The following is a 26,368-nucleotide window of genomic DNA, read 5'->3' on the forward strand; positions in this document are numbered from 1 at the left end:
AAAGGCACGTGTTCGAATAATTTGAATCTCGAGTGCATTCAAAAATTATAACAGAGAAAGGTTCTTATTTCAAGTGACGTCAAAGAGAACGAAACATAGAGTTAGTAACGACGTAGACGAAACAGTCGGAAAATAAAAAATATCATTAAACCTATTGATTACCTGAGTAAAAGAAAAGTTGTGTTGTTACCGCTTTTAATGTGATTTTCTATATTCAAGACATTTTTTATTTTATTTTTTAATTTTGTGTTAACGGGGTAAGTATGTAGCTGACACGGTTTTGGTAGTGGTATGGTATGGTGAAACGGGCTGGTGGACACCTCGACTACTAGATGCTTATTTTGCGTCTGATAGTTTTGATAATATTGTCATAAAACATATATCACATAACTCTAATTACATTCACATAAAACTAACATTCGGTCTCTACATTGTACTTTTTTCCAATTTCACTCGTTTTTGGAAGCGTAACAAATTAGTAGTAGTTATTAAGTGCTTCTCAAATATTTATGTTCTGCGTAAAGAAGAGGAAAGCATACACAACACACCTAATCACGTTTTTATGTGTAAATTTTAATACTTTGCTTACATGATATTGCGCAAACGACATTGCTAAGGTTACGAAGAACATCGTAAAACTAAAGTAACCATGATTATTGCAAAGCAAATGTTTGTTAAGCACTTATTAAAGCCTTAGAAATAAGTAAACAATTTCGAACCGCCATGTCTCAAGGTGTATAATTCTATCATAGCATCGAGAGAGAGTGATCTGCCGGCCGCTAACTGGCAGTGTGGACTTGCGCACCGCACGTAAGCGACGCCTTTTTTAGAAGAATAAAAAGAAAAGCGTTCGAATTTTTAATATCTTGACAGCCGCGCGCCTTTTTAATTTTAACCTGTCTTTTACGATTTGTTTTTAAAAGTTTCCTTTTTTTGTGCGTTTTGTAAATCGTGTATATTTTCTGAAATAATATTTTGTGAAGTGCTTTTCAGTTCGAAAGTAAAAGGAGGTGAAACGCTTATTTGTAATTTGGTGAGTAGAATATCGCACTTCTCGCAGTTTTTCGTGTTTATTTACCAATATTCTGTGGTTTTTATCTCTTTCTTTGCCTTCTAATTTCATTATCTATGTGCAAGAATATATTATTTACTTTATTTTTATATTAGTGCTCAAAAACCCTTAAAATATCTATTGCATAAATAATTGTTGTTAAAACTGTATAATATCTAATTTTTTAATCAATTTTTTATTACACAAGAAGTAAGTTTAATAATGATCGACTACGAATAATTTTAATTTTCCTTACTAATTGCAAAAAAAATCATAAGAAGTTATCATTCTTAAATTCACTGCCATATTTAGCTTTTAAAAAACAAGAAATATTCTATTCTAACTCATGTCTAAGAATAAAAAGTTTTTATTGTACTCAAAGATCGATTTCATCAACTTGTGTATATTTTTTAAAATTCGAACTTTCATAATAGTAATCTAAGCAACCGTTATTGTACATGCAATACCTAATTTGCCGGTGTCAAGATCTCAGTATTACAAGAAAAAAAAATGGCAACTACTGGGTTGCCTGTTGAAGCAAGATAAAAATTACAAAAGATCTTCAATTGGATTGTATTTTAAATTAACTTAATAATATTTATTCGTTGTGTTTTATTTCAGATAACAAACGCTTTTCTTAGTTGTTACTGATATATGAATATAATAATTGAAATAAAAAGAACTCTACCTGTTAAAACAGTTCAATACAATACGGATTAGAATAAATGATTGTCGATGCATAGGTAAAAAAACTTCAATTCTGTCTGATTCCAAAATTAAAATCGAAGATCTGGCAGTTGGTTTTGACGCCTTAATCTGTCCCGAAGGACGAAAAATTTTACGACTACCTTCTGATCCTATTTTTAAATTTCGAATCATCAAAAAATCGATATCACCAAGATTGACAAGAAACAATCCATTGATACAACTTTACTTCCTATTATTTCATTCTTGATTATTTTCTTGTAATATCATTTAATCTCTAACGTCTAAGTAACGTTAACCTTCCCTGCAACTACTATGATAGTGTTCAATTAAAGAAATCATCAAATAATTATAGCGCGAAGTCTCTTATTACTTACTATGCTTCAAAAGGAGGTTCCTATTTCTATTATTGCAATATTAAAACTGAAAGAAATGAACTATTATTGAAGAATTTATGGATGTAAAAAACAAAAAATCTATGTTCCATACCTTGTTTTTGTAGTGACAGCGAAAGCGAAGGGACTACGCATGCGTGTTTGACAAAACATTACGTTGCGTGCTCCTTGGTTTCAATTGTATTTCTCGTATTAAACTACTATTAGTTTGAAAATTGCATGTAATTTTGTTTTATCCAAAGAGATGTCCGTTTCTTATATTCGCACACCGACCTGGAAATTACCGTTTCTGGAAACGATCAACCTGGAAAAGTTTAATCAGTTGAGATTTTTTTTCAATTACTAAATTTTTTTGCGTTCGGTACGAAATGCCTTGTTACTTTTTTAACTTCCGTCATTTGTACTTTATTGCAAGCAAAAAAGTTTAAATAAATAAATATGGACGCCAGGGAAGCATTTGGTTACAAAACTGTGTGGCTGTTGTCCTTATCATAAACAACCTAATAGGCATTTTTAGCGAGATTGAGTTATTAAATAATCTGGAATCAGCAAAGCGAGATCTACAACCCTCTTCAAATGTTATATTCTCCTCTTCATATCTTATTTAGTTTCAGTTTTGTTGTTAACCAAAATCAGCATAATTGACATTTTACAATGGAAAAAAATGTAACCCTGTAAAATATTATTAATAAAGACCAGTCATTATTCAAACCGGGATTTTAACGGTCAGTCTCGGACTAATGTTCACTACCTAATTTCCGTGGGACAATTAAGCGACCACATTGATATATAATAGACACATGCTTTGCCACGATCTCACCTGATGTTAAGCGAAGATGTGATTGACGATGAGACGCGTTTGCCTAAAAAATGCCTATTCACTCTAGCTTTGAATAGCCCCAAAGTGTAATTTTCGGGAAACACAAACGGAGTATTCCATTCCTTTGCCTTACGCATCAGAAAGGAGGAAATAAATCTCTTAGTGCGAATAGGTGATATATCAACGACATAAGGGTAGAGTGTTCCGGACCTTCTAGTCGACCGAAGGGGGAACGGTGAGGGTGGAGGGTGTATCCGATAGCAAACCGCCAAGCAGGCTACGTTTCTGCGATGGTCGAGATTTTGTAGCTTCGGCTCCACATGAGAATTGTTGTTAATAAGTCTCTTTGCTTTTCGCTCCACCATTTTCCAATTTATTCATACGCAAATCATTCACAATTGTGCAACGCTACTCTAACACGTCTTGTAAGGTTCTCCCAAATGTGTTCTACGGGGATAAGATCTGGACTACAGCCATTGTAAAGTTTGAATCCCGACGTCTTCAAGATATGCGCGGTCTACCATTGTTTTTATTACCTTCAGAAGACACGCTATAACCGGATATTTAGATTTTCAATCTTGCAATGTGATCAGCACTAGCATTGTCATTGGAAACAATAACATTGTTACTTGTCGATGCTCATGAAGAAGAATTCCGTAAGCGACAAATCGTTAGTCTTTTATTTTGTTCAATGAACTATGAGAAGATTTCATTTAATATTATTTCTGCCACAGGTCAAGCAATGTAATCGATAATACGAATAGTTGGAAATGCACTACTTAGAGTCGATAAAACTTCAAATGGCTTTGTTTGATTCCGCATAACAGTGAAAGTGTTGAATTAATCAAAAATGACAAAATATATTGTTATAAAATTGAGGATATACTTACACTGATTACGGTGTGAAAACACGATTCCTAAAAATTTTTACGATAAAAAAGAACACAAACTTACCTCGAAATTTTATAAGAAAACCGCTGCATTCAATAGATACCTTACACATACCAATGATTTTTTTTTTAATATTAACTATAGTCTGTTCCAATCCATTTTAAACAAAAAGTAAACAAACATGTATTGTTAAAATTCGTATAGATTCGTATATACGTATATTTCGAATATTTCGACTTGATATCTCACCACTTTTTCCAACAATATTCATTAGAATAGCATCGTAAAATCGAATTTGAAAAACGGTAGTCCAGAAGTGAGGTTATTTTTCATTTATACTTCTATGACTTGTCTATGGTTCCATATTGCTGTACGAAAAAAAAATTAGGTCCATTCCATTAAAATAATATATTACATTAATGTTAAAAAGACTTACTTCAACCATTATACAGTCTCGCGGCATAAAACACACAGTGAAAATAAAATGGGTGAGACCGGAATACGTATTTGCGTACAAAGCAGAGAAATCTGGGGATTTAGAGGCTGTTCCTCCAATTCCACAAACTGCAATAGGACAGTACTATGCTCTAAGTGATGAAATAAAAGAGTAAGTTTCAATTTATTGTGTATGAAATAAATTAGAAGTGAAAATGGATTCGTCCAGGGTTATTCAGCCACGGGACCTATTTCTGTCGCCAAGAGGTAATGGTGCTGATAAAACACAAATACATGAGGCTTGTCAACTTGTCTCAGAGTGACGGGCTCAGTGACAGTGTTTCTCGGACTTTGGCGATTTTAAACTTTGAGAGAACACTGCTACGGGTGGGCGCGTCTCTTGCCAGCAAATGCACGTCTTTTGGTAGGATTGTACAATTTACACTCGAATCAGAGGGCTCAACTGTACATTACCATCGCACGAGTTGAGAGTTAAAATTAATATGGTGAATAGATTACATACTTAGCAGTCTAATCCTAAATAATAATATAAGTTTTTGTAATGGATTAGTAAATAGAAAATTTCAATCACATTTTAACCGATTTAATATGGGAAAAATTTTAATTCAACCTAGAGTAACATCGACACTTAAGTTCCGAAACGAAATACTGATTTGTAACTTTTCGTCGTTCGTCATCGTTCTTGTAACTTTTGAAGGTGGCGAGTTCCGAGTTAGAATTTGATGACGATCTCGATGGCACAACGGTTTTCACTGTGGGCACCGGATAAGGAGATCCCGAGTTCGATTCCCGGTTGGATCAACTTAGGAAATGAACTTTTCTTAATTGGTTCTGACTAGGAAGTACCCCAAAATAGTAGCAGTAGAGCTCCTTGTGAAAGAGTTCGTCCAGAGACGTATTGCCACCTTACCTGTTTCTACCGCTAAAAAATAATGTGAGTACTACAGTACTACTGAGTTCCGGTTAGGAAGGGTAAAACTTGTCAACTTATGTCCCAGTGACGGGCGCAATGAAAGTGCCCCTAAGTTCTTTGTGATTTAAAGTTCTGAGTGGCACTGCAGCTTTTATCGATAGGTGTGTCGCTTACCACCAGGCGCACGACTTGTTCGTCCCTTTTTAAATTAAATGTTTGGTTACATACAAAAATATTGTTCACCGTAATTAATTTATGCGGAAAATTTGGATTATTTTTTATTTTTTATCTGTTAAAACGTGTAGCATAATTTTTCTTACGTATTCTGTGATTACGGTCACTAGATGAAATATAATAACTTTAATTTAAAAAGTCGTTGAAAGACCAAGTACAAAGACACGACGCAAGCACATAGAAAAATTCGTGAGGTCCGTTGGTTCGTTCCGTGGCTTAGTTGGTATAGCGTCTGGCACGGTATGCAAGAAGACGTCGGTTCGAATCCGACCGGATCGAAGGAATTTTTTCTGAGCGTTCGATCTTTGTATTAATAATTATAACAAAGTAGTGGAGTAATTTCACAGAAAATAATTAAATATCAATTCAATAAAAATTTAATATAATAACTTTGTTACATCGTCTATTAATGTACCTAAATATAGGTATAATTAAAAAGAAGCTACCACATCTGATTCCGCTTAATCTATGACATCTAACAAGAAACTAGATTACAAATTCGTGATTTCATTAATATTCATTCAGTCATTGTATCTATTATTTCGCAAATTCAACTTGTCTGTATGACTGTCACGTAATCGGATAGAGCTAAACTCTTAGTATATTAAAGTATTGTTAAACTTCGATGCAACGAACTTTAAATCACACACGTGGTTAAGTAAAGGGGTCACCGCATTTAATCGGTTTGTGCCGGTCATAAAAAGCTGTACGTTTATGTAATAAAAGCTGAAAAGATGTTTTGAGATTCGTCTGTACCGAGTCACGTCTTTCATCATCGACGATGTCTTTTTCGCTCTTATTCGAAAGCAAATTCCAATATGGCAATGACTCCCTAAACCAGATTTTGCGAGTTTTTGGGCATATGCCATCTGTTTAACTTCGGGATTTATTCTTATTGTATTGATACCAGAAAACTGTCATACATGCCACCCGACGGCAAAACTAGTTAGTAACTTTGAATATTATGATTGATACAAAGTTTTGTAGCAATAAAGCTCCTTGTGAAAGACTTCCTCCAGGGAAATACTGTCACCTTACCCATTTCTGCCACCGACTCCTTGGTGGCAGAAACGTTACGTTCCGGTTTTGTAGAGTACGGGTGCTGGTGAAATTATAGGCACATGGGACTTGTCAACTTATGTCTCAGGGTGACGGACGCAGTGGCAGTACCCCCCAGATCTTTGCGACGTAAAGTTCTGAGTTGCACTGCAAGTGCTATGGACAAGAGTGTCGTTTATCACCACACCCACGACTTATTAATATTAAAATAAACTTTTAATATTTGAAGTATTTTAATTAAGCATACGTATTATATATATACACTAGGTAAATATATTCAGGGGCGGATCGGCCCTCAAATCTTCGTTTGCCAACTTTTGTGTATGTACGCAAATAAGTCTTTGATGGAGTTTGATACGAACTACATTTATTCATCTTAGGCCATATTAAAAAGTAAAGTGCTAAGACGTAAAAATGTTGCCCTAAAAAATTACACTAGGACGTTTTCATCCCAATGAAAAAAAAATTAATAATAGGCTGTATGATTTCATACCAAAACACAACAAAAAAATGACGTATTCGTTAGTAAAGAGACTGTTTCAAAATGGCCACCGTAATATAATAACTATTTACCACAATAAAGTCAGAAAATTAAACTTTTGAAAAAAAAATACACTCTAACAGCCTTACTTATAAACACTATGTAACTTTAAATAACGTTTTAAACAATGTTTTAAAAAAGTCTTACCTATAAACATTTATTAGTGCTAAATGATTGATTAATTTGTTGTTTAATAGCTGTCAACTTATACACCTTAGGGACCTGTTTAACCCGCTAAGTAACACGATGGCTGACATTAATCAGCTGTTAGCAGGTTAGAAAACGTCAATGAGTTAAGCAGTTTGGTATCGATTTTTATTGTGAGAAAATTTTTACTTGAATTGTGAAAAAATGGAACATTTCCGGCGTGACAGCAGATTTGCGGTACTTTAGAGGGAGGCGAGCAAAGATGTGCAAGAAAAGATACAATGCTTATTTTGCGAAACAAACGTCCTCACGTCAATTTTTAGATTTTCGCTCCAAATTTTAAATGACAGCCAACTGACAGCAATTTTTTTCTGTTTTTTGGCTTTTTATATCTATTAATTTTGTAATGTTGCCACAGTAATTATTATTTTTTCATTAAACATTACTTAACTAAGCAGTGTTTAACTTTTGTTTATAGGTAATAGAAACTTAAATAGTGTTAAAAATCTTAAATAATGTTTAACTAAATATTGTTTGAAGGGTTGTTTAGTGGTTTTTTTTAAATAAAACTGTAAGATCGGACTGTATGGCCAATTAGACAAGAGACGAAGAATTTTACTATTATTAGTTAACACGTAAAATATACTTTTTTCAATTTTTGGCCAAAATTCCCTGTTTACTTAATATGAACAATATTTTTTTTATTGTTTTAAGAAAAAAGTATATTTAATAAAGTATACATTAATATTGTAACGCACAGTTAAACCCTACTTGGGTTTTTCTCGTTGCCATATACCTATATATATGGTATATTAGATATAAAAAGTTGAAAGATCGAGACACGAAAGTAAAATGGTTTTTTAATCGGGTTTTTTGTCACAACCTCGCTCATCCTCCCTCGCGCTTTATCCTCAATATTTTAAAAAGAGTTCAACAACCTTCGCAGTTCCTTTTTTAATTGTGTTTTTTTTTATATAAATTGTTCTTGTGGCCTTAAATTATGGCGCTATCACATTCGAGATAAATTTTCAGGTTTTTTCGAACAGGCTGATAATCTGGAGGTTTACTTGTTAATAAAATATGATATAGCCATTTGCTATAGGTGGCCTTAATATGGCAAATTCGTTCATGGCCTTGGGATATAATGTCTTGTTCCTGTCCGATTATTAAGTTTATAAACTACTGATTATAATAGCCACTATTACTTTGTACATAATTATAATAAATAGGAAACATTTACAACATTCCGGTCACATGGCCTAAGTGTATAAATAAATGAAGTAATGTAGTAAATAAGAAAATACGTAATAAGCAGTATAGTAAGTCGATGCTGTAATATACCCATCGAGTATATAACCAGAAATAGAGACGAAATGTCATTAAATTTGTTTGAAAACTATTCTGCCATATCATTACTGTGACAACTGCGCTCCGATTGGCTAGCCCGAGTTCGAAACAATTGACGGTGTCGTCAACTGTTTCGAAACTTACAAAACTACATATTTAATATTTAATTACCGATGAAATGTGATTCCGTTTGTTTTGTAATTAGATGCTTTGCTGTTTTTCCACACCACCGAATAGAACAGCACGACATTATTAGAGATATTATCTTTATTACAATAAATACAGAATATTTTTTGGAATATACGGAGACGTACACACAGGTCAGTAGTTGGCCCGTCTATATTTCAGTGCAAACGGGAGTTGATATTTTTATGAGCTGTATCGCTAATTTGTACCAGGAATATATGGCCCTTATTTCGTCTCTACTTCAGGTTATATTCGATGAATATACCTAACCAGCTAGTCGTTTGTTTTTGAGAGCCTTCGCGCATTCAACAGAAAAGTGAAAAGGAATTTTGGCTTTTTAGTTGAAATTTGTATCTATGTAATGCAACGAAAGGTCAAGTTGGCTTAAAATTTTTCTTAAAACATCATTCACTAACGGAGCAATATGGAAGTCATAATAAAAAAATTTTAGAACTCACAGGTTGAATTTTATTATTGTTAAATACTTTTCTTCATACTTGTCTACTTAGAACCAAAACATCGGTTACGCGATTAGTTATCTTAGTGTATCGACTGTACATGGAATGCGTTGCAATATGCCACTGAAAGAAAAAACTCTGTCTTTTAGCTTTTTTTTATAATATGTAATGACAAGACGTACAAGTCGTGCACCTGATGGTAAGCTACACGTCTGTCCATAACAATTATAATGCCATTCAGAGCTTTAAATTGGAAAGATCTAAGGGTCACTACCACTGCGCCCGTCACCCTAAGACAATAGTTGACAAGTCCCATGTGCCTGTAATTTCGCCAGCTACCTTGTTACCCAGAATACAGTAATGCTGATATTATTGCTTGGCGGCAAAATTAGTCAGGTGGCAGTACTACCCTGGACGAACTCTTTCACAAGGAGCTCTACTGCTACTAGCTCTGTTAAAATTTCCTTATCACAGTCTTTAGAGGAGATCCATACCCATCGGTGGGATTTAGAAACATTTTGCACACCCGTACACACGACAATTCAAAACAATGAAAGTTTTATCGAAATCGCATGAATATTAATGTAACGCATACGGGACAAACATTCCTTTTTATATACATAAATACAGTCAACAGCGCATCAAACTACACTTTTGTTCAAATATCGCCTCCAGAGCAACGGAATAAAATCCGTCAATATGTAGCTTGATATGTTGCCGTCTGTACATAGATAACTTAGTCGTATACTTTGCATTATAAATAACCTTTGCATTATAAAAATTGAAAGACTGAATATAAATAGTGAATCTTTGACGTGCAAACATTTACAGCATTTGCTGCCTTTGTTTTTGAAAAACATTAAAATAAAATAGCATTTTGACATATAAATGTAGATAGTGTAACGTAATTATTGTAAACGTAAGTAGTGGAAATTCATAAATGGCATTGGATTTATTGATGATTGGATTACTCATATTTACGTATACTATAATTGTATTATTTGTCAGTGAATTTTCCTCAAATAAATAAATAAATAACAATTATATAATATTTATTATTGGTAGTAGTGCTTTTAATAATACATAGTTATGTTAAAAAGGCTTCTTTTGCCATCTTTGAATGAGGTGTTTGCCTGTAATCAACTGTGCATTAAATTTAAAACCATAAATCAATGTACCTAATAAATAAGTCACAATGTAGCCGTCAGTAAACCAAATAAATTAAAAACAAAAAAGATCTAATCAAGACTTTAAAATCGATCTTTTATCATAACTTCACGCGTGAAAATGTCTCGAACTGCCTCTGTTGACTAACGGTTACCATGTTGGTCTGCCGCACAGAGATCCCTGGTTCTATTATATTATTTGTATGGCTTTCTATTGCTCTTGTGCTCTTGTAAGTTTTGATGTAATTTGTGGTTGTCTGTGTGTCCATAGCACACATGGATTCCCTAGCGTGGTGCTATGAATGTGTCGTTAAAAAAAAGAAGACAGAGCGTGAATAACGTATCGTACGCGTGGTGTATTAAGGCCACATCTGCAAAGTGACAACCTTTTAGGAGAGATTTAAAAATCTACCAACGAAATTAGTCCATAACTTCAATATGGTATAGTTCAATTTAAATTTACAATAAAATTATTAGACAATAGGATAACATTAAGGCACTTAAAAAGAGACAAGGATAAAGACAGATTTATTTGTCGAAATAGGTACAATAAATTAATTTTCGCGGTCGCATAATGTTCAAAGTATTATAATTAAAACGTAAAAAAATAGGAGGAGTAAACATGTAGATATCAATACCGTAAAATTAACAATGTCAAAAATTAAATAGGCACGTGAATACCAAACTTAAATAATCTACATTTCTACACCTCTACAAAAAATGCTCATATTAAAAATTAAATTAAATATAACAATAACTTATACTACGTGTTAAAATTATCACATACGGATTACTAGACACTATTTAAAATTAGTCCTGAATCCATCTCGTATTCATATAATGTAGATATTGAAGCAATATCTTATTCACAAATCATATTAATCGGTAAATGAGTTAATGAGTGAAAAATAAAGGAAACACTCACGGAATGCCAACGTCCTTTAATTTAATTTTAAAATAATGAATAAAAATGTATTAATAATTTATAAATGTGGTTTTTAAGTTTATTTGTAACACCCTGACAGGGTTATGTAAAATACAAAATTTTGTTTTGTTTGACCTTTTTATATATACATGTGCAATATGAGATATAGAAAAGTTACAAAGTTTCACATATACATAACTTTAACTCGTAGTTCTTATATTTATTAAACCACACGATATGCATTTTCCTCAATATTTTCAAAATGGGTTTAACGTCCTTAACGGTCGCTTTTTTACTTTTTTTTAATTTTTGCGGCCTGAACTGGTAAAGCCGTTAGCAGGTAATATTTGAGATATATTGGGTTTCTTAAGACATGCCACCATACCTTGTGCGCAAGTATGGGTACAAACAAGTAAGGTAAGAAATATAGTAGCAGTAGAGCTCCTTATGAAAGAGCTCGTACAGGGAAGTACCGCCACTTTACCCATTTCAGCCGCCGAGCAGAATGTGAGCATTACTATGTTCCGGTTTGAAGGGTAAAAGTGCTAGTGAAATTATAGGCACATGGGATTTACAGCTGTGACAATGTGTGAGTAAGTGGCAATGCAACTGCTATGGACAGGCGTGTAGCGCACGTTTTGTTCGTCCCGTCACTTGATATTATAAAAAAAAAGGTATTAGCGCCTACAACTGTATATAACGATTAATAAGGTAATACATTTTATTTCATATTTCAATGTCACAATGTTACAATATAAAATTTATACTGCCTCTGTGGCCGAACGGTTACCATGACCGGACTGCCATGCAGAGGTCCCAGGTTCGATTCCCGGGTCAAGAGAAATATTTGTATTGTCTACATTTATGTCTCTCGTGAGTTTGGGTGTCATTTGTGGTTGTCTATGTATGTGTCCATGGCACCCGCGATACAGGGTTTCCCTAGTTGAGTGTTGACTCGTGCGTTATAATTTAATGTCAATATTATCTTCACTAATAAAAATAATAACAGTCAATATAGCAAAACACAAACCCACACACTCATAGACCCGCACTAATGAAACCCTGTATCGCGGGTGCCACAGACACACACATGGATAACCACATATTACACCTAAACTCACAAGAGAAATAAATATAGGCCATACAAATATTTTTCCCGGACCAGGAATTTAACCTGGGACCTCTGCATGGCAGAGCTGCATGGTGACCGTCCGGCCACCGAGGTAGTTAATGCTAAATATTATCAATATAAACCCACTTCCAAACTACGTTTGTTATGAAGAAATTCGTATTAACTATTATACTATTAGAATTATTACATATTATTAGCTACTATTTATTAGAATAAAAGGAGTTTCACCCAGTTATAAAACATTTTATGGTTTAAAAATATATTCAAAATATTAGTAAATACAAATTAAATCATCAATTATTGATCGAAAAGGTTTATTGTACGTTTTTTTTAATTAAAACTATTAGATTTTTTTAAATACTGTTCACTTTTAAGCCTAAATACAAAAATAACCTCTAATTGCTTGAAATACAAATATTGATGTAAATAATGAACTATTTTAACTTTCTTCTACCAGATTTTTCTAGCACCGTCTATATAACGACTAAATAAGTTTCGCACTCTATCCAACTAGCATACATATCCTCAGTTTAAGAATTGCGTCGTCAAGGGCAGTATTACACGATGCGCGTGAGTCGAATTTAGGTTTACCAAGGTTAATTTCACCGTTTGTTTTACCAATTGTATTGTCTCGCAACTTTTAATGACTCTGTATCTATTAAATTATGCTACATGAAACCAATTACGTATATGTGAAATTTTGTTACTTTCGTCTCGTAGAATCTTTAAATTACTCTCCTGAAAAATTGTCATTTTGCAGATGTGACTTTATTTAGTATTCACGTTGTCCAATTTTAGTTTCCTAATTCAGCCTTTCTTTTATAAACTAAAATATACAACTAATACGTTTTACTCTTTTTTTTTATACTAATTCAAATTCAAATTCAAAATAATCATTATTTCATAGGTAAGCAATATTACACTTGAAATCGTCACAATGGTTAAACACTACCGCTCATTCGTAAGGCAGATTCCCCTGAGAAGAATGAGCAAGAAACTCTAGGGGTTGCTCTTTGTAAATAACATTTACAAAGAGCAACCAACCTACCAAGCCAAACCTACCAAGTAACAGCACGAGCAAGTCGTACGGCTGGTGGTAAGCGACACCTTTTGGACACGCGTGTCGCTTACCATCTTAGATCTTTGTGATTTAAAGCTCTGGGTGGCTATGGACGCCACTCAGAGCTTTAAATCACAAAGAACTGAGGAACACTGCCACTGTGCCCATCACCTTCAGACAAGTTGACAAGTTCCATATGCCCGTAATTTCGCCAGCACTCTTATACCCTTCAAAACCAAAACGCAGTAATTCTTACACTTCTTTTTATTACATTTATTGTTTTAATGAACAAATAACTTAGTCAAATAACAAGGTATTTAGGCATACGCTGAGCCAGCGCCGTTTCACTGGTAGGTATGTCAAAAAATGTTTTATTTTTCCTGTTGTATTCAATTTGTATTTGTGTCATACTAGTGAATAAAGTGTTTATCTATCTATCTATCTATTACTGCTCGGCGGCACATATAGGTAAGGGGACAGTGATATATTATTATTATGTTGAAGGTATTTGCCAATTGTTTGCATGAGCACGAGTATAAAAACACAAATCAGTCTGTAACCAACAACCATCGTTTTTGTGAAAAAAAAAGAAACAAAAAACAAAATTGGGAAAGAAACAAAAAACTACTTTTGTGAAACAAAAACAAAATAAAAACAGAGCAGGTCCAAAATTTAAGTAAGCGTAGTGTTCATTGAAGGTAGGTATCGATTCGAGTGTAACATAACACGTTACGATGTGAACATTCGCATTGTCAGTGCAGTGAGCCGAGCCGCTCATCGCGAGCTGCGCGTGTTCGATCCTGTCGTCGGTTTAACGAATTATTTTGAGTGTTACGTTAACCCTTCGAACTCTATACTCCACGAAGTTGTGATTTTTAGTTCTAAGATTGTACTCAATTATGACTTACTCTTTTAAGCTTTGTAATGACGCTCGATATGCATGCACCCACTGACCTAAAATTGTGACGTAAGAGTGCGTACAGATCTGCCGAATACGCCACGAACGCGCTGCATGTGCGCTGCGCGCGCTACACGCATGCTGCATGCACCGCGCGAATGATTCGCGAACAGATCGCAATATATTATGCACGTGCGCAGCTCGCGAGCTTTTCGCATACAGGCGCATTCGTCAATAATTGATTATAATGGATTTAAGGATGAAACTATTACTTGCACATGCTAACAAACTGTTTAGTGTTCCCTAAATGGAAGATGTCTATGTCACTGTCTCTGGTCACAGTCAAGTCACTGTATGACTGCATGAGTCTGTTCAAATTATTAAACAACACATTATACATATATATGTATTCCTAGATACACAATATTTACAATGGATGTCGATCGCAAACAGTTTTTGTTATTCACAAAATCTTATAATGGGTGTAAGTCGACATTCAGCATTCGACACGCAACGAGTGATCGGGGGCAACATTGATCTGCTAGCACGATATAAAAGTTCGAGATACTGCTATACTCCCAAAGATAATAGCAATATCTCGCGTTTCTACACGATGTCGCTCTCGCGCAAGTCGCGCCATTTCGTGCTAGCCCTACAGAATGTAACATGCGAAATCATATAATGAAAATAAATAATTTACCTCTGTGGCCGAATGGTTACCGTGCCATAAAAAATTAAAATAACTTTATTAACATTATTTTGTATGATACATATCATTATTAAAAACAAAAATTAATGTATTTAATTTGAAATTTACCTCGAGCTTTTCGGTGAACGAAATCTGCACATATTTGGAAAGCAATTTAATGATGTTTGTGAAGTTCCCAAGCCGCATTTTGCTCGCGTTGGTTATAGTCCAAGCTCTCCCATTGTGAGAGGAGGTCTGTGCCCGGCAGTGGGACTATATAGGCTAACTATTATTATTTTTAATTTTGTAATGTACCTCGTATTTCAAGCAATTAGAGTTTATGTTTGTATTTAGACTCTGATTCCACGAGTAATGTTTTAAATATAAATATTAACTGCCTCTGCCTGTGTAACTTGTGGTTGTCTATGTGTGTGTCCATGGCACCCGCGATACAGGGTTTCCCCAGTGCGGGGCTATGAGTGTTGCGTTATTATTATTATTATTATAAGAAACAACGTAGTCGCCGCAGTGTTTTTGGATATGGCAAAGTATTTTCATAAGTATGACCACTGTTACTTCTGTTGAGACTGAAATTATATAAAGATACATATTGTTTTATGCAATTATTTCAATAACTCTATAGTTCTTGATTTAAAGTAAAAGATTCTTTATGAGACAATGGATACTAGTTTTCAGTACAATCGACAAAAGCGTAATGTGTTCTGATAAATATTTGAAAGTCATTCGACCTAGCATCTCTATTGATATAATATAAACGGAAAGTGAGAATAGTTTCATACAATAGACATGTTATTCATTGTCAGTAGACATTAATTAAGGATGAAACTTTATTTTAAAATGGTTTAAATGTCGCAAAAAAGGAGAATTGGTTCTCTACGTAGGTCACTCAATAAGTTTTGAGATAAAGAAAAAATATCAAACATATTAATATAATTTATTTTACATTTTTTCAAAATACTCTCCATCATTATCTACACAAAGTTTCATTCGTCTAAACCAACTCTGAAAACACTTTTGCCAGTCTTGATCCGTCAGCATTGAAATTGGCCATTTCGTAGGCAGCCACTGCTTCTTCGACACTCAAAAAAATTTTCCTTTCATTTTATCCTTCACTGCTGGGAACAAAAAGAAATCGTAGGGAGCCAAGTCAGGGCTGTACGGCGGGTACTTTAAGGTTTCTATACCAGATTCCTCAATAAACGCCTTTGTTCTGAGGGACGTATATGAAGAGGCGTTATCGTGATGTAGCATGATTCCCCGAAGCCCGGTCTTTGGTCTCCTCTCCCGCACAGCTTGGAAAACTTTTGGCAATGCTACTGTTGTGTACCATTCTCAATGAAACAGACCTACTATTTTCTAACATTGACGTCGACAAATGACCGCTCAGAAAAAAAAAACTAGCTACCATTTTTTTGCCAACGTTTCGAGGTCTTTGCAACTTTGTTGGCAATTGTCCCTCTGCGAAGACCCACACCGACGACTGCTTCTTGCTTTCTGGATCATATTGATAGATCCATGTTTCATCACCAGTAACGATTTCTGAAACACGTCTCGATGTCCCGTTTTCGAAACGTATGAGTATTTCTCGGCACCAATCCACTCCAGCCTGTATTTCAGTACCGGGGAGCAATCGTGGGATCCATCGACAACAAAGCTTCCTCACTCCAAGACGTTGATGCAGGATAGAATTGACGCTTCCCGAACTAATGCCTAGGATCTTCTTAATGTTCGTGTACGTGATTTGTGGGTCTTCTCGCACCAACATTTCAGATGTCCACACATTTTCTGCAGTAACTGCTGTTTCCGGGCGTCCGCCTCTTAGGTCATCTTCAAGGTTAGTTTTGCCTCTTTTAAAATCCTTAAACCACCTAAAAACTGTTGCACGAGAAGGAGCAGAGTCCTTTAATGCTGACTGCAAACGTTCCAAACTCAATTGTTCAGTTAAACCACATTTAAAATCATAGAAGATCATAGCACGCAAATGTTCACGGTTAAGATCCATTATTGCAAAGAAAAAGCGTGGGAAGCATTGTAGTAAAATGACTAACAATGTCTTTTTTTTTTTAAATTTAGCTAAATTGCTTTTGGTGATCTATTTTTAAATAAATTTGCTTTTTAAAAACATATAATACTGGTTCCATTTTTAAATTTCGAGCATCTCAAAACTTATTGAGTGCCCTACGTATCATCTAAAAATAAGGAGATTCTCAATTCGACTCCATTTTTTTAAATTATATTTTTAACCGTATTATTTGTGAACCGATTTTGATGATTCTTTCTTGTTGGAAAGAGGTTACCTCACTATTGTTCCCATATAAATTTGAAGAAAATATTCCACCTCTAAGGGTGGCAAACTAGGGGCGCGTACTTTCTGATAACCGATTGCAATAAAACTTGGCAAATAAATGTAAATTCCACGAATTTTTGAGGTCGGTTTTTATAAAATTATTTTTTACACTTTTGAGCCAACTTCAAGGTCTCTTTTTTATGTACTTTTAAATCATACAATGACAATTATATAGTAATTCATTAGCACATAAGACAAAAACTGTCAACGGTCGATAGATCGGCTGGTGCACGAATCGCAACGATCTGATGAGAAATCGTCTGTCGGTGTGTTGGTAGAGAATAAAAAGCGTTTTAACCAGAGATAGCAATAGGTAGAGTATATTTACCTAGTAAGTAATACGAATAGAATTAATAATACCTCCTGTAATCACAAAAATATTCTAATTTTTTTTTTCTTCAACCCACTTGTACGTCCCATTACTCGGGTCTCCTCTTTGGCGAGGGTTTCGGCCATGCGGGTTGGGATTTACACACGTTTTCTGTGTGTTGTGAACCTTGTTTGAGGTGCAGATTCCATCATGACGAATAGTTCATGGTAAATTTCAAATTAAATTTCTCACATAAATCTGAATAATTCAGAGGTTCAAGCCCGGATTCCTGTCCACAAACTCTGCTTGAGAAACGGCTGGTCAAATGGCTTAAGTTCTATTTTTGGTATATAAGTAGCTATTATTTTACCTTTTTTTTATAAATAGCCTCGCAGTAGGGAAACCCTGAGTTGCGGGTGCGATGGACACATACATAGACAACCACAAATTACACCCAAACTCACGAGAAAAATATATGTAGGCCATACAAATATTTCTCCCGTAACCATTCGGCCACAGAGGCCTGAAGGATTTTTTATGGACGCACTGTGACAAATGTATTTAAAAATTTTGTTATTATGCAATAACGTAAAAGTTTTTTTTTTATTATAGGAAATGAAACTGTTTTTCCAGATTTAAATCGCGTGTAACTTGAAGCTTAAGTAAATATACTCTGCCTACAACGATATCGGAGGTGACAATATATTCTTTGAATTATATATGTTTCCTTAGTTATTATCGCGTATCGTTTCGTGCTTTGACGTCATGATCCATCTATGGGTGATCTAAAGGCAAATAAATGATTTTTGCACACTTCTAAGGTAAACAAACAATGTTTGGATAAAAGTGTCGAAAAGTAAATAAATAAAATCTCCTTATCCTTCAAAACGGTTATAATACAATTAGGTATTATTGTGTGTGTACTAGACACTTTAGACATACCTCCCCACCGCTAATGAATTTGACCGGCGAAAATTAAAAATAGTTTATTTTAATGAAGTATCAGCTTTTTTGTCGGTTATTTACTACATTCCAGTATAATTAACAGTGTAATAGTTCTTATTGGGGTGGTAGAGGGAAACCAGGTTTTCTCCAATATGGTGGTTTTATTTCACAACATATACAGTACATACAGTTCAGGAGGTACGTACAGTGCGAAAGGACTCCCCCTAATCGGCACGTAGACGAGGACCCCTACACTCGTTCCAATTAGGAAGCAGCGCTAGAAGCGTAGTAAGGTGCAGTAGGATCAACAGTAACGATCTAAAGCGGAGTTCCAAACAAGGAGCAGCTAGATGCGTAGTAAGTCACACACACATCGCCACCAGTAGTCGTTCCGCGAGGGAAAATCTTAACACCGCGATGCAGAATTTGCGATTTCAACGCCAATGCCTTCTAGCGGTGCGTGACGGAACTAATATGAGTTGTTTGCCTGTTATGTAATTTTGTTACAACAGTACATTGTACAAGGGCGGTAAATAATAAATTATTAACGAGATTTTATTAGATTGCTTTAATGCCTCGAGATTTGTAATTTTTACCGCACGTGCTACATACAATGTTTTTCATCATATTTACGAGGTTGTATCCATTTGGATACAACGATAATTTATTTCTTTTATGAATAAATACTTTACAGCACAACATTTACGGATTTCATTAATGGCGGACTTAAACATATTGCCAGCTATTCTTCCACAGATAAATACAACTCGAGCTAAAACGTTATAAAAGGCACAGACGCATGTGGCCACAATGTATTAGATATAAAATAAATAATTTCTCTAAATATTGCAAAATTTCGAATTTTGTAAAATACAGTTAAATTGAAAATGTTTAGTTATTTTATGCTTCAAGTTTATGCGACAAGTAGGTTCAGATTTTTCGAGTTCATAAACTTTTAGTTTAATCTTTACGTAAAAAATCCGTAGGGCGATAATATAAACGAAAACCCCGTGTGCGTAATTTAAGACATTACGGTCGACTTTGCCTGCATGGCATGACACTGTTTACGTGCAAATGTGATGAAAATATAATTAATAATAAATAATAATAACACACACTCATAACCCCGCACTAGAGAAACCCTGTATCGCGGGTGCCATGCACATACATATAGACAACCATAAATTACATCCAAACTCACGAGTGAAATAAATGTAGGTCATACAAATATTTCTCTCGGCCCGGGAATCGAACTCGGGACCTCTGAGTGGCAGATCAGCATGGAAACCGTTCGACCACGGTGGCAGTCGAATTACGAGGTTACGTATATCCTATAAGTATAATATAAATATCTAGAATTAAGGGTTTATTTTTACGTGATTGTTTTTTTACAAACATATCCTATAACTTAATTATTTATTGACCTGCTAATGTACAAATTAAAATGCAAAAAAACGTTAAGAATGATCAGAAAGATTAAAGTTCTGCGTGTTTTTTTTTTATAAACGCCTGAATAATACACCTATCATGCTACCACGCTACACCGATCATGCCGCCACCGGTCGAAAAACACATCCAAAATAACCGTATCTTGTGCTGTCTTCTCTCAAGAATTGTTACTAAATGTTAATTTAACTAGTCGGGTTTACATTGGGGAAAATGGTACCCGGTAAAAACCCGATAAATAAATTCTTTGCTAATATGAAAAAACCGAAGAGGAAATCTTAAGGAAATTAGATAACCAGTGAACAAGTCCATAACTATTTAATAAAGGTACATCCCACACAGACTATGCGATACAATGTTGCCCGTTAGTAAAATAAGATTATAATGACATATAAATACTACACAAGACATGTAGAGATAATAACAATAATGACTACCTCACCAATTCTAGCTGTCCTCGTTGTCTACTAACGCATTTACATTTTGTTAACTTTGGAAATATTGACACCAAAATAGCTTTTCTTTGAAAAACCCGCGCGCTTACCATAAATATGCGTAAAGTAAGAACAAGCGGAGAAAATTTGACACAAATCATGAGGCAGTAATATGGATAATATTAATGACAACCACCAATTATTCTGAGGCATTGCTCAAAACACCCAGACCAGAACCAACTTAGAACAGGGAATCGAACCGTCTCACTCACCGCCAACAATGCAAACTGTTGGGTCACCAAGGTCGCTGAATTAAATCTAGAATTTTTAATATTATTGAATGTCACGACATTTAACCACCATGATATTCAATAATTTTTGTGAAATTACTCCACTAGTGCTAGCTGAGTGAAGAAATATATTTTTCACACTTTCTACGACAAAAAATTCGTTAAAAACCAAAAACTAAGATGTGCAATAAGCATATACAAAAAATCGTAAGGTCCGCTAGTTCGTTCCGTGACTTAGTTGGCGGAACGTCTGGAACGGTTTGCTGGAAGACGCTGGATGGATGAAGAATCCAGCTGGATCGAAGGATTTTTTTCTTAGTATTCGATCTTTGTATTAATAATTAAATCGAGAATGTTCTTAAATAAGCTAATACTGTGAGAAGAGTAAGAAGGTTTGTATGAAAACTTTGATATTGGTCCTATGTGTAGGTCTGTTTAAGTAAAAGGTTGGCCAGGATTGTACTGCCCACCTCATATACATACATGAATGCCCTACGGACTCAAAGGTGGGTATTGTTATTGTGATCATTAAATCAAGGTAAAATAAATAAATAAATAATAACGCCCACACTCAACATAGCCCCACACTAGGGAAACACTGTGTCGCGGGTGCCATGGACACACACATAGACATCCACAAATTACACCCAAACTCACGAGAGAAATAAATGTAGGCTATACAAACATTTCTCCCGGCCCGGGAATCGAACCCGGGGACCTCTGCGTGGCAGTCCAGTATGGTAACCGTTCGGCCTTGGAGGCAGTTGTTTGTAAATGTCTTGATAAATGTAGTAAAAAACCCAATGAATCATTGTTTGATTTTATAAACCATTTTTGAATGATGAGTTTTGGTTTTATAAGCCATTACCAAAAAACAATATTATTTTCCTGTTTCACGCTCTGAAATCAAAAACTTGTTGTTAACAAACCGTTGACAGGTCTTCCGAATATTTTACATTTACACAGCAAGAATCTTTTGAATGCACTTTTTATGCACTGAGAGGGCAACGACTGCAAAATTTGGGTGGTTCATTACATGGGTTCCGAAAACTGTCGATTTAAAAACGAATTCCGAACGGCTGCGGCACGGCCGCTAATGTTGTCTCTTTCTCATATATCTAAATGTGATGTGTGAAAGAGAAAACATTATTTTTTTACATTTAGCAACAGGTTTTTCTTCCTCACAAGTTCAAATATGATACGTCTGAAAGAAATATCATAAGCGGCCAGAATACAATTGGAATCATTTTTGGCACTTTAAATAGACTTCAAAAAAAGAGGTAATGGTAACTAAGGTAAATGATTATTATATGGAGAACAGTATACGTTTTTACAATAAGATTCATGAACATATATTAAGACTATAATTTACTAAGTTCAAAACTTACATTAAAATTATTTTCATTCAAAATTCATATTACAAAATTGGAGAGTATGTGTTAGATAAAGAAGTATGGAAAGACAACATGAGTCTAGGTTCCACACAAATATGATTCAAAGTGTATTCCATAGCATTTAAGTTTATTTGAAAAGAGCAATCCCTAAAGTTTCTTGCTCGTTCTTCTCAGCACAGTGAATGAGCAGTAGTTTAAAAAATGACGTTTTCAAGTGTAAAAGTGTGATTATCTGACTTTAACTATAGTGAGGACTTCCTTAGTTGAGGAGACCGGTAACGAGCATACCGAAAGCGAACAAACTTCGAGATCCTTTTTTTGAAAGTTATAATTATTACTTTAACATTTGGATATTGGTACAAAACATCATCATCCTACGAAGGACCTATAGGTTAGGTTTAAATAAGTGGTTAATCTAGCAGTAATTAGAGAAGGAATTACGCACGCACAACTTTGTTCGATTGTAAGTGTCATACGCATAAAACTACAAGGCTCAACGCTCTGGCAGTGTACTTTAAATTGTAAGGAATTACCTCAATTGCTCACACCTTAGATTTTCCTGTAGCCTACATTATTTTGTGTCCGCAAGCCGAAACAAAAATTTTAACGTAAAAACGATCCTTCCGCCATCTAATACGTTATTGCTTCTGAAACATACTGTAAAGACTGAATAGATTTGATCCTCACATTATTGTGAAAAAAAAACAATCCTCTTGAATGTCCATATCAAAAGTGGATACTAGCACGAACAAAATTCGATCAATTTTATTTTGAGTGGTAATGGTAGAGTTCGTCTAGGGAAGTATTCGTGACAAAATAGTTTTTTGAGATATCATATAAAAATCTATAATCCAGTTTTAGAATATTGAAGTTGTTTAATGTTATCTTAGCCCTGCATCTTTACGGTAAGTTTCGATATGTCAGACCTAACTTTAGCTTTTTAAGTGGAGAATTTTGAAGTCTATCTTGCGCATTTAAAGCCGATATTTGACTACTTGTCACCTAACCACGTTTTTGTTAGTGGACGGCAGTATTGCTACCTTACCTAATTCCGCCGCCAAGCAGAAATGTGAGCATTATTGCGTTCCAGTTTTGAAGGGTAGTAAGGGTGTACATGATACTTGGCCATTTATATCTCAGGTGACGGCCTCAGTGGCAGTGCCCCTCGGATCTTAGCGATTTAAAGCTCTGAGTAGCACTCCAACTGCTATGGATAGACAGTCCTTACCACCAGGTGCACGACTTGTTTGTATTTTTTTTGTAATATCAAGAGAAGAGTCGAAGTCGTGCGCCTAATGGTAAGCTACACGCCGGTCCATAACATATGCAGTACCAGTCAGAGCTTTAAATCCCAAAGATCTGAGGGGCACTGCCACTGTACCCGTCAGCCTGAGACATAAGTTGAAAAGCGCGCCATACGCCTGTAATTTCACTCTTACCTTTCAAAAGCAGCAATCTGCCGTCCACTAACCAAACCCCGCCAAGTGACAAATGGTGAAATATCCATTATAATTAGAAAAAAATAAAGCACAAAATTCTAGCAGTAGCAGCAGTACTTCAATTGGCGAACTCTTTCACACGGAGCTACATTATACATTACACACTATACATTACATTACATTTCTCATACATTTTTTCGCAGTCACAACATTCCAAATATTTTGAATAAAAATACCTGAAAGAGTCATTACCATAGATTTTTATCATCCAAGTACGCAGAAGCTGTGTGTAAACTGTCTTTATTATTTTACATTTAGCAAAAGGTGTGTTGTGTTGCCATCATGGCGGCAGCTCCAAAACAATTGGATACCTAACGAGTATTGCACAGCGCTCATAAATGAACCACATTGATTCACGCGTACGATGTCACAATTGATCGGTTCGTGCCAGAATATCGCGGACAATGACTTTGTATAAATTACGGCGAAACAGTGATAGCTTAGTAGTTGCGGCAAGGTTGCGAATTCGGTCCCCGGCGAAAAATCTTTTGGAATCATTGTTATGTTTGTTGATTATACGTTTGAATTATAAAGTCAACACACAACAGTAAAAATCACAGAACAATAAATATAGTAAAAGTGGTTAGTTAGCGTCTGACGCTTGCCAAATGTAGGTCTCGAAAGATCTACTAGAGCTCAGTCCGCCATTGTCGCTTTGTATTGTGGAGGTGCTGCTGGTGCTGCGAGCGTTCTGGTGGATTGTAATGGTGTGTAGCCTGGATAGCAGTAATAACCTCCGCAGCCTCGCAGCCTCCAACATCTTATTTAGTAAATTTAGCAATTCAAACGTTACAAGTCCAGTTTATCGAAAAATCATATTACAAAGTTGAAGACTACGTGTTAGATAAAGATGTATGGAAAGACGTCATGGCTCCACACAAGTTTGATTCAAAGTGTATTCCATAGCATTTAAGTTTATTTTAAAAGAGCAATCCCTAGAGTTTCTTGCTCGTTCTTCTCAGGGAGGTCAGCGTAGTGAACGAGCAGTAGCTTAACTGTGACGTTTTCAAGTGTAAATTTATTTTACCTATGGAATAAATAATCTTTGACTTTGACTTTGACTTTGACTTATAGATATTTAATCGGTTTTAACAAATATAATCTTTAAAATGTAAACTGTATAAATATAGCTCGTAAACGATTCAAAAAGATAAATAATGCATGCAGGCATGTTCGCTACCGCGGTCGCGCAGAGAGTGACGATGGTAAGAAACAAAATCAGAATGCGAGGTAAAATGGAACAATTTTAAACTTAAATATGAGTAGAAGAAGAAAAAATGATACGATACGAATGGAGAGAGGCGATACAAAAAGGTGGGATGACGGTATAAGGAGGTCACACCGTCACAGTATGGTATGGTTGTGTTATTTTTTCGCGCAAATTCTCTAAAATCGTACTAAAATGCTTTATTGCGTTGTTTTGGAATGCAAAAATGATAGCTGCACCAAAAATATTATCCGTATAGTTATTTCAAATCATCGGTATGTGTTATTTTAATAAATTTTCAATTTGATTATCTATTCGTTCAGGTGTTGTACTGGCCGCAAGATGGCAGCATGTTGAATAAAATTTCAATATAAAATCAAAACGTCGTAACTTTCAATAAAAGTATTCTAACAACTTTCAACGATATAGTGACTTTTTTTTAAATTAGATGGACTTGCTCTAACCTAACCTAACCTACCTCTGGAGCAAAGATAGAATCTACGATGGAACGAGCTTGCCCAGAAGATAGGCAACTGAATAGGCATCTGCCTAATTTTTATTTTTTAATAAACAAATAAAAAATGTAAAAATTAAGGTAAAAGTTAAGGGTTGCCCTCAATGTTATGCCAAGGAGATCTAGGCTATCGGTAAGAGAGACAGATATACCCCGAAAAGTGGGAGTTAGATCAAATTGACTCCTTTTAGCAATAAACAGACGGGCCTGCGTTTTGGGTACAGTTTAAATTATATTAACAGTCCGGAATTTGTTACATCTTTTTAAATTAGAAACCATGACCAATCGTTATCAAGATTTCATAGTGTTTATCATTTGTTTGGGTACGTTTTCGCGACAACAGTTCCGATAGTAATCGAGGCTTATGGCACTTCCATTCTTTTTTCTTCCGTGGTAAAAATATCAAAATAAACTAGGAGGTGACGAACAGAAACATACCTTCGTGTTATAACATATAGTTGAAATTTGAATGATAACGAACGTAGCTACGAAAACAAAGCTGCTGTAAGCTTTCAGCGATAAGTCCGCCTTTGCCACATTAATTCTCAGTTGTCTAAGTACCTATTTTTGTTTTTTTTTGTGTGTGAGATGTGTATATCTATCTATCTACTTATCTACATTCGAAGAAGGAAAACGAGAGAAAATATTTTAAGTTACGGAAACCTTTTCGAGGACTTATCAAAATCTGATCCTGAAGGATAAAATATCTCGATAATCATCTAAAGTAATATTGCTAATATTATATAAAGTAAGTAGCTGTAAAGGTACCTGGTTGAGTGAAGGAAATACTTTCATAGTTTTCTCATAGATGGCATTACGGCAAAAAGTAGTTAAAACCAAAAAACACAGATCTGTATCAAACGCATAGAAAAATTCATAAGGCCTGCTG

The 26,368-nt window shown here is 34.9% G+C and overlaps 1 protein-coding gene across 1 annotated transcript in view; it reads left to right on the forward strand.

Annotated features, from left to right (window-relative positions):
• Window positions 1–780: 780 nt before the first annotated feature.
• LOC113232624 (ABC transporter G family member 20-like) overlaps window positions 781–26,368 on the forward strand; it is an 85,303-nt gene continuing 59,715 nt past the window's right edge. Inside the window, exon 1 of the mRNA XM_026467395.1 lies at window positions 781–1,033. The gene's annotated coding sequence lies outside the window, so the exon portion shown is untranslated. The remainder of the gene's footprint in view (window positions 1,034–26,368) is intronic.

The sequence above is a fragment of the Hyposmocoma kahamanoa genome, unplaced genomic scaffold (genome assembly GCF_003589595.1).
Source record: "Hyposmocoma kahamanoa isolate Upper Pololo Valley unplaced genomic scaffold, ASM358959v1 76, whole genome shotgun sequence".
In the NCBI taxonomy this organism is placed as follows: domain Eukaryota; kingdom Metazoa; phylum Arthropoda; class Insecta; order Lepidoptera; family Cosmopterigidae; genus Hyposmocoma; species Hyposmocoma kahamanoa.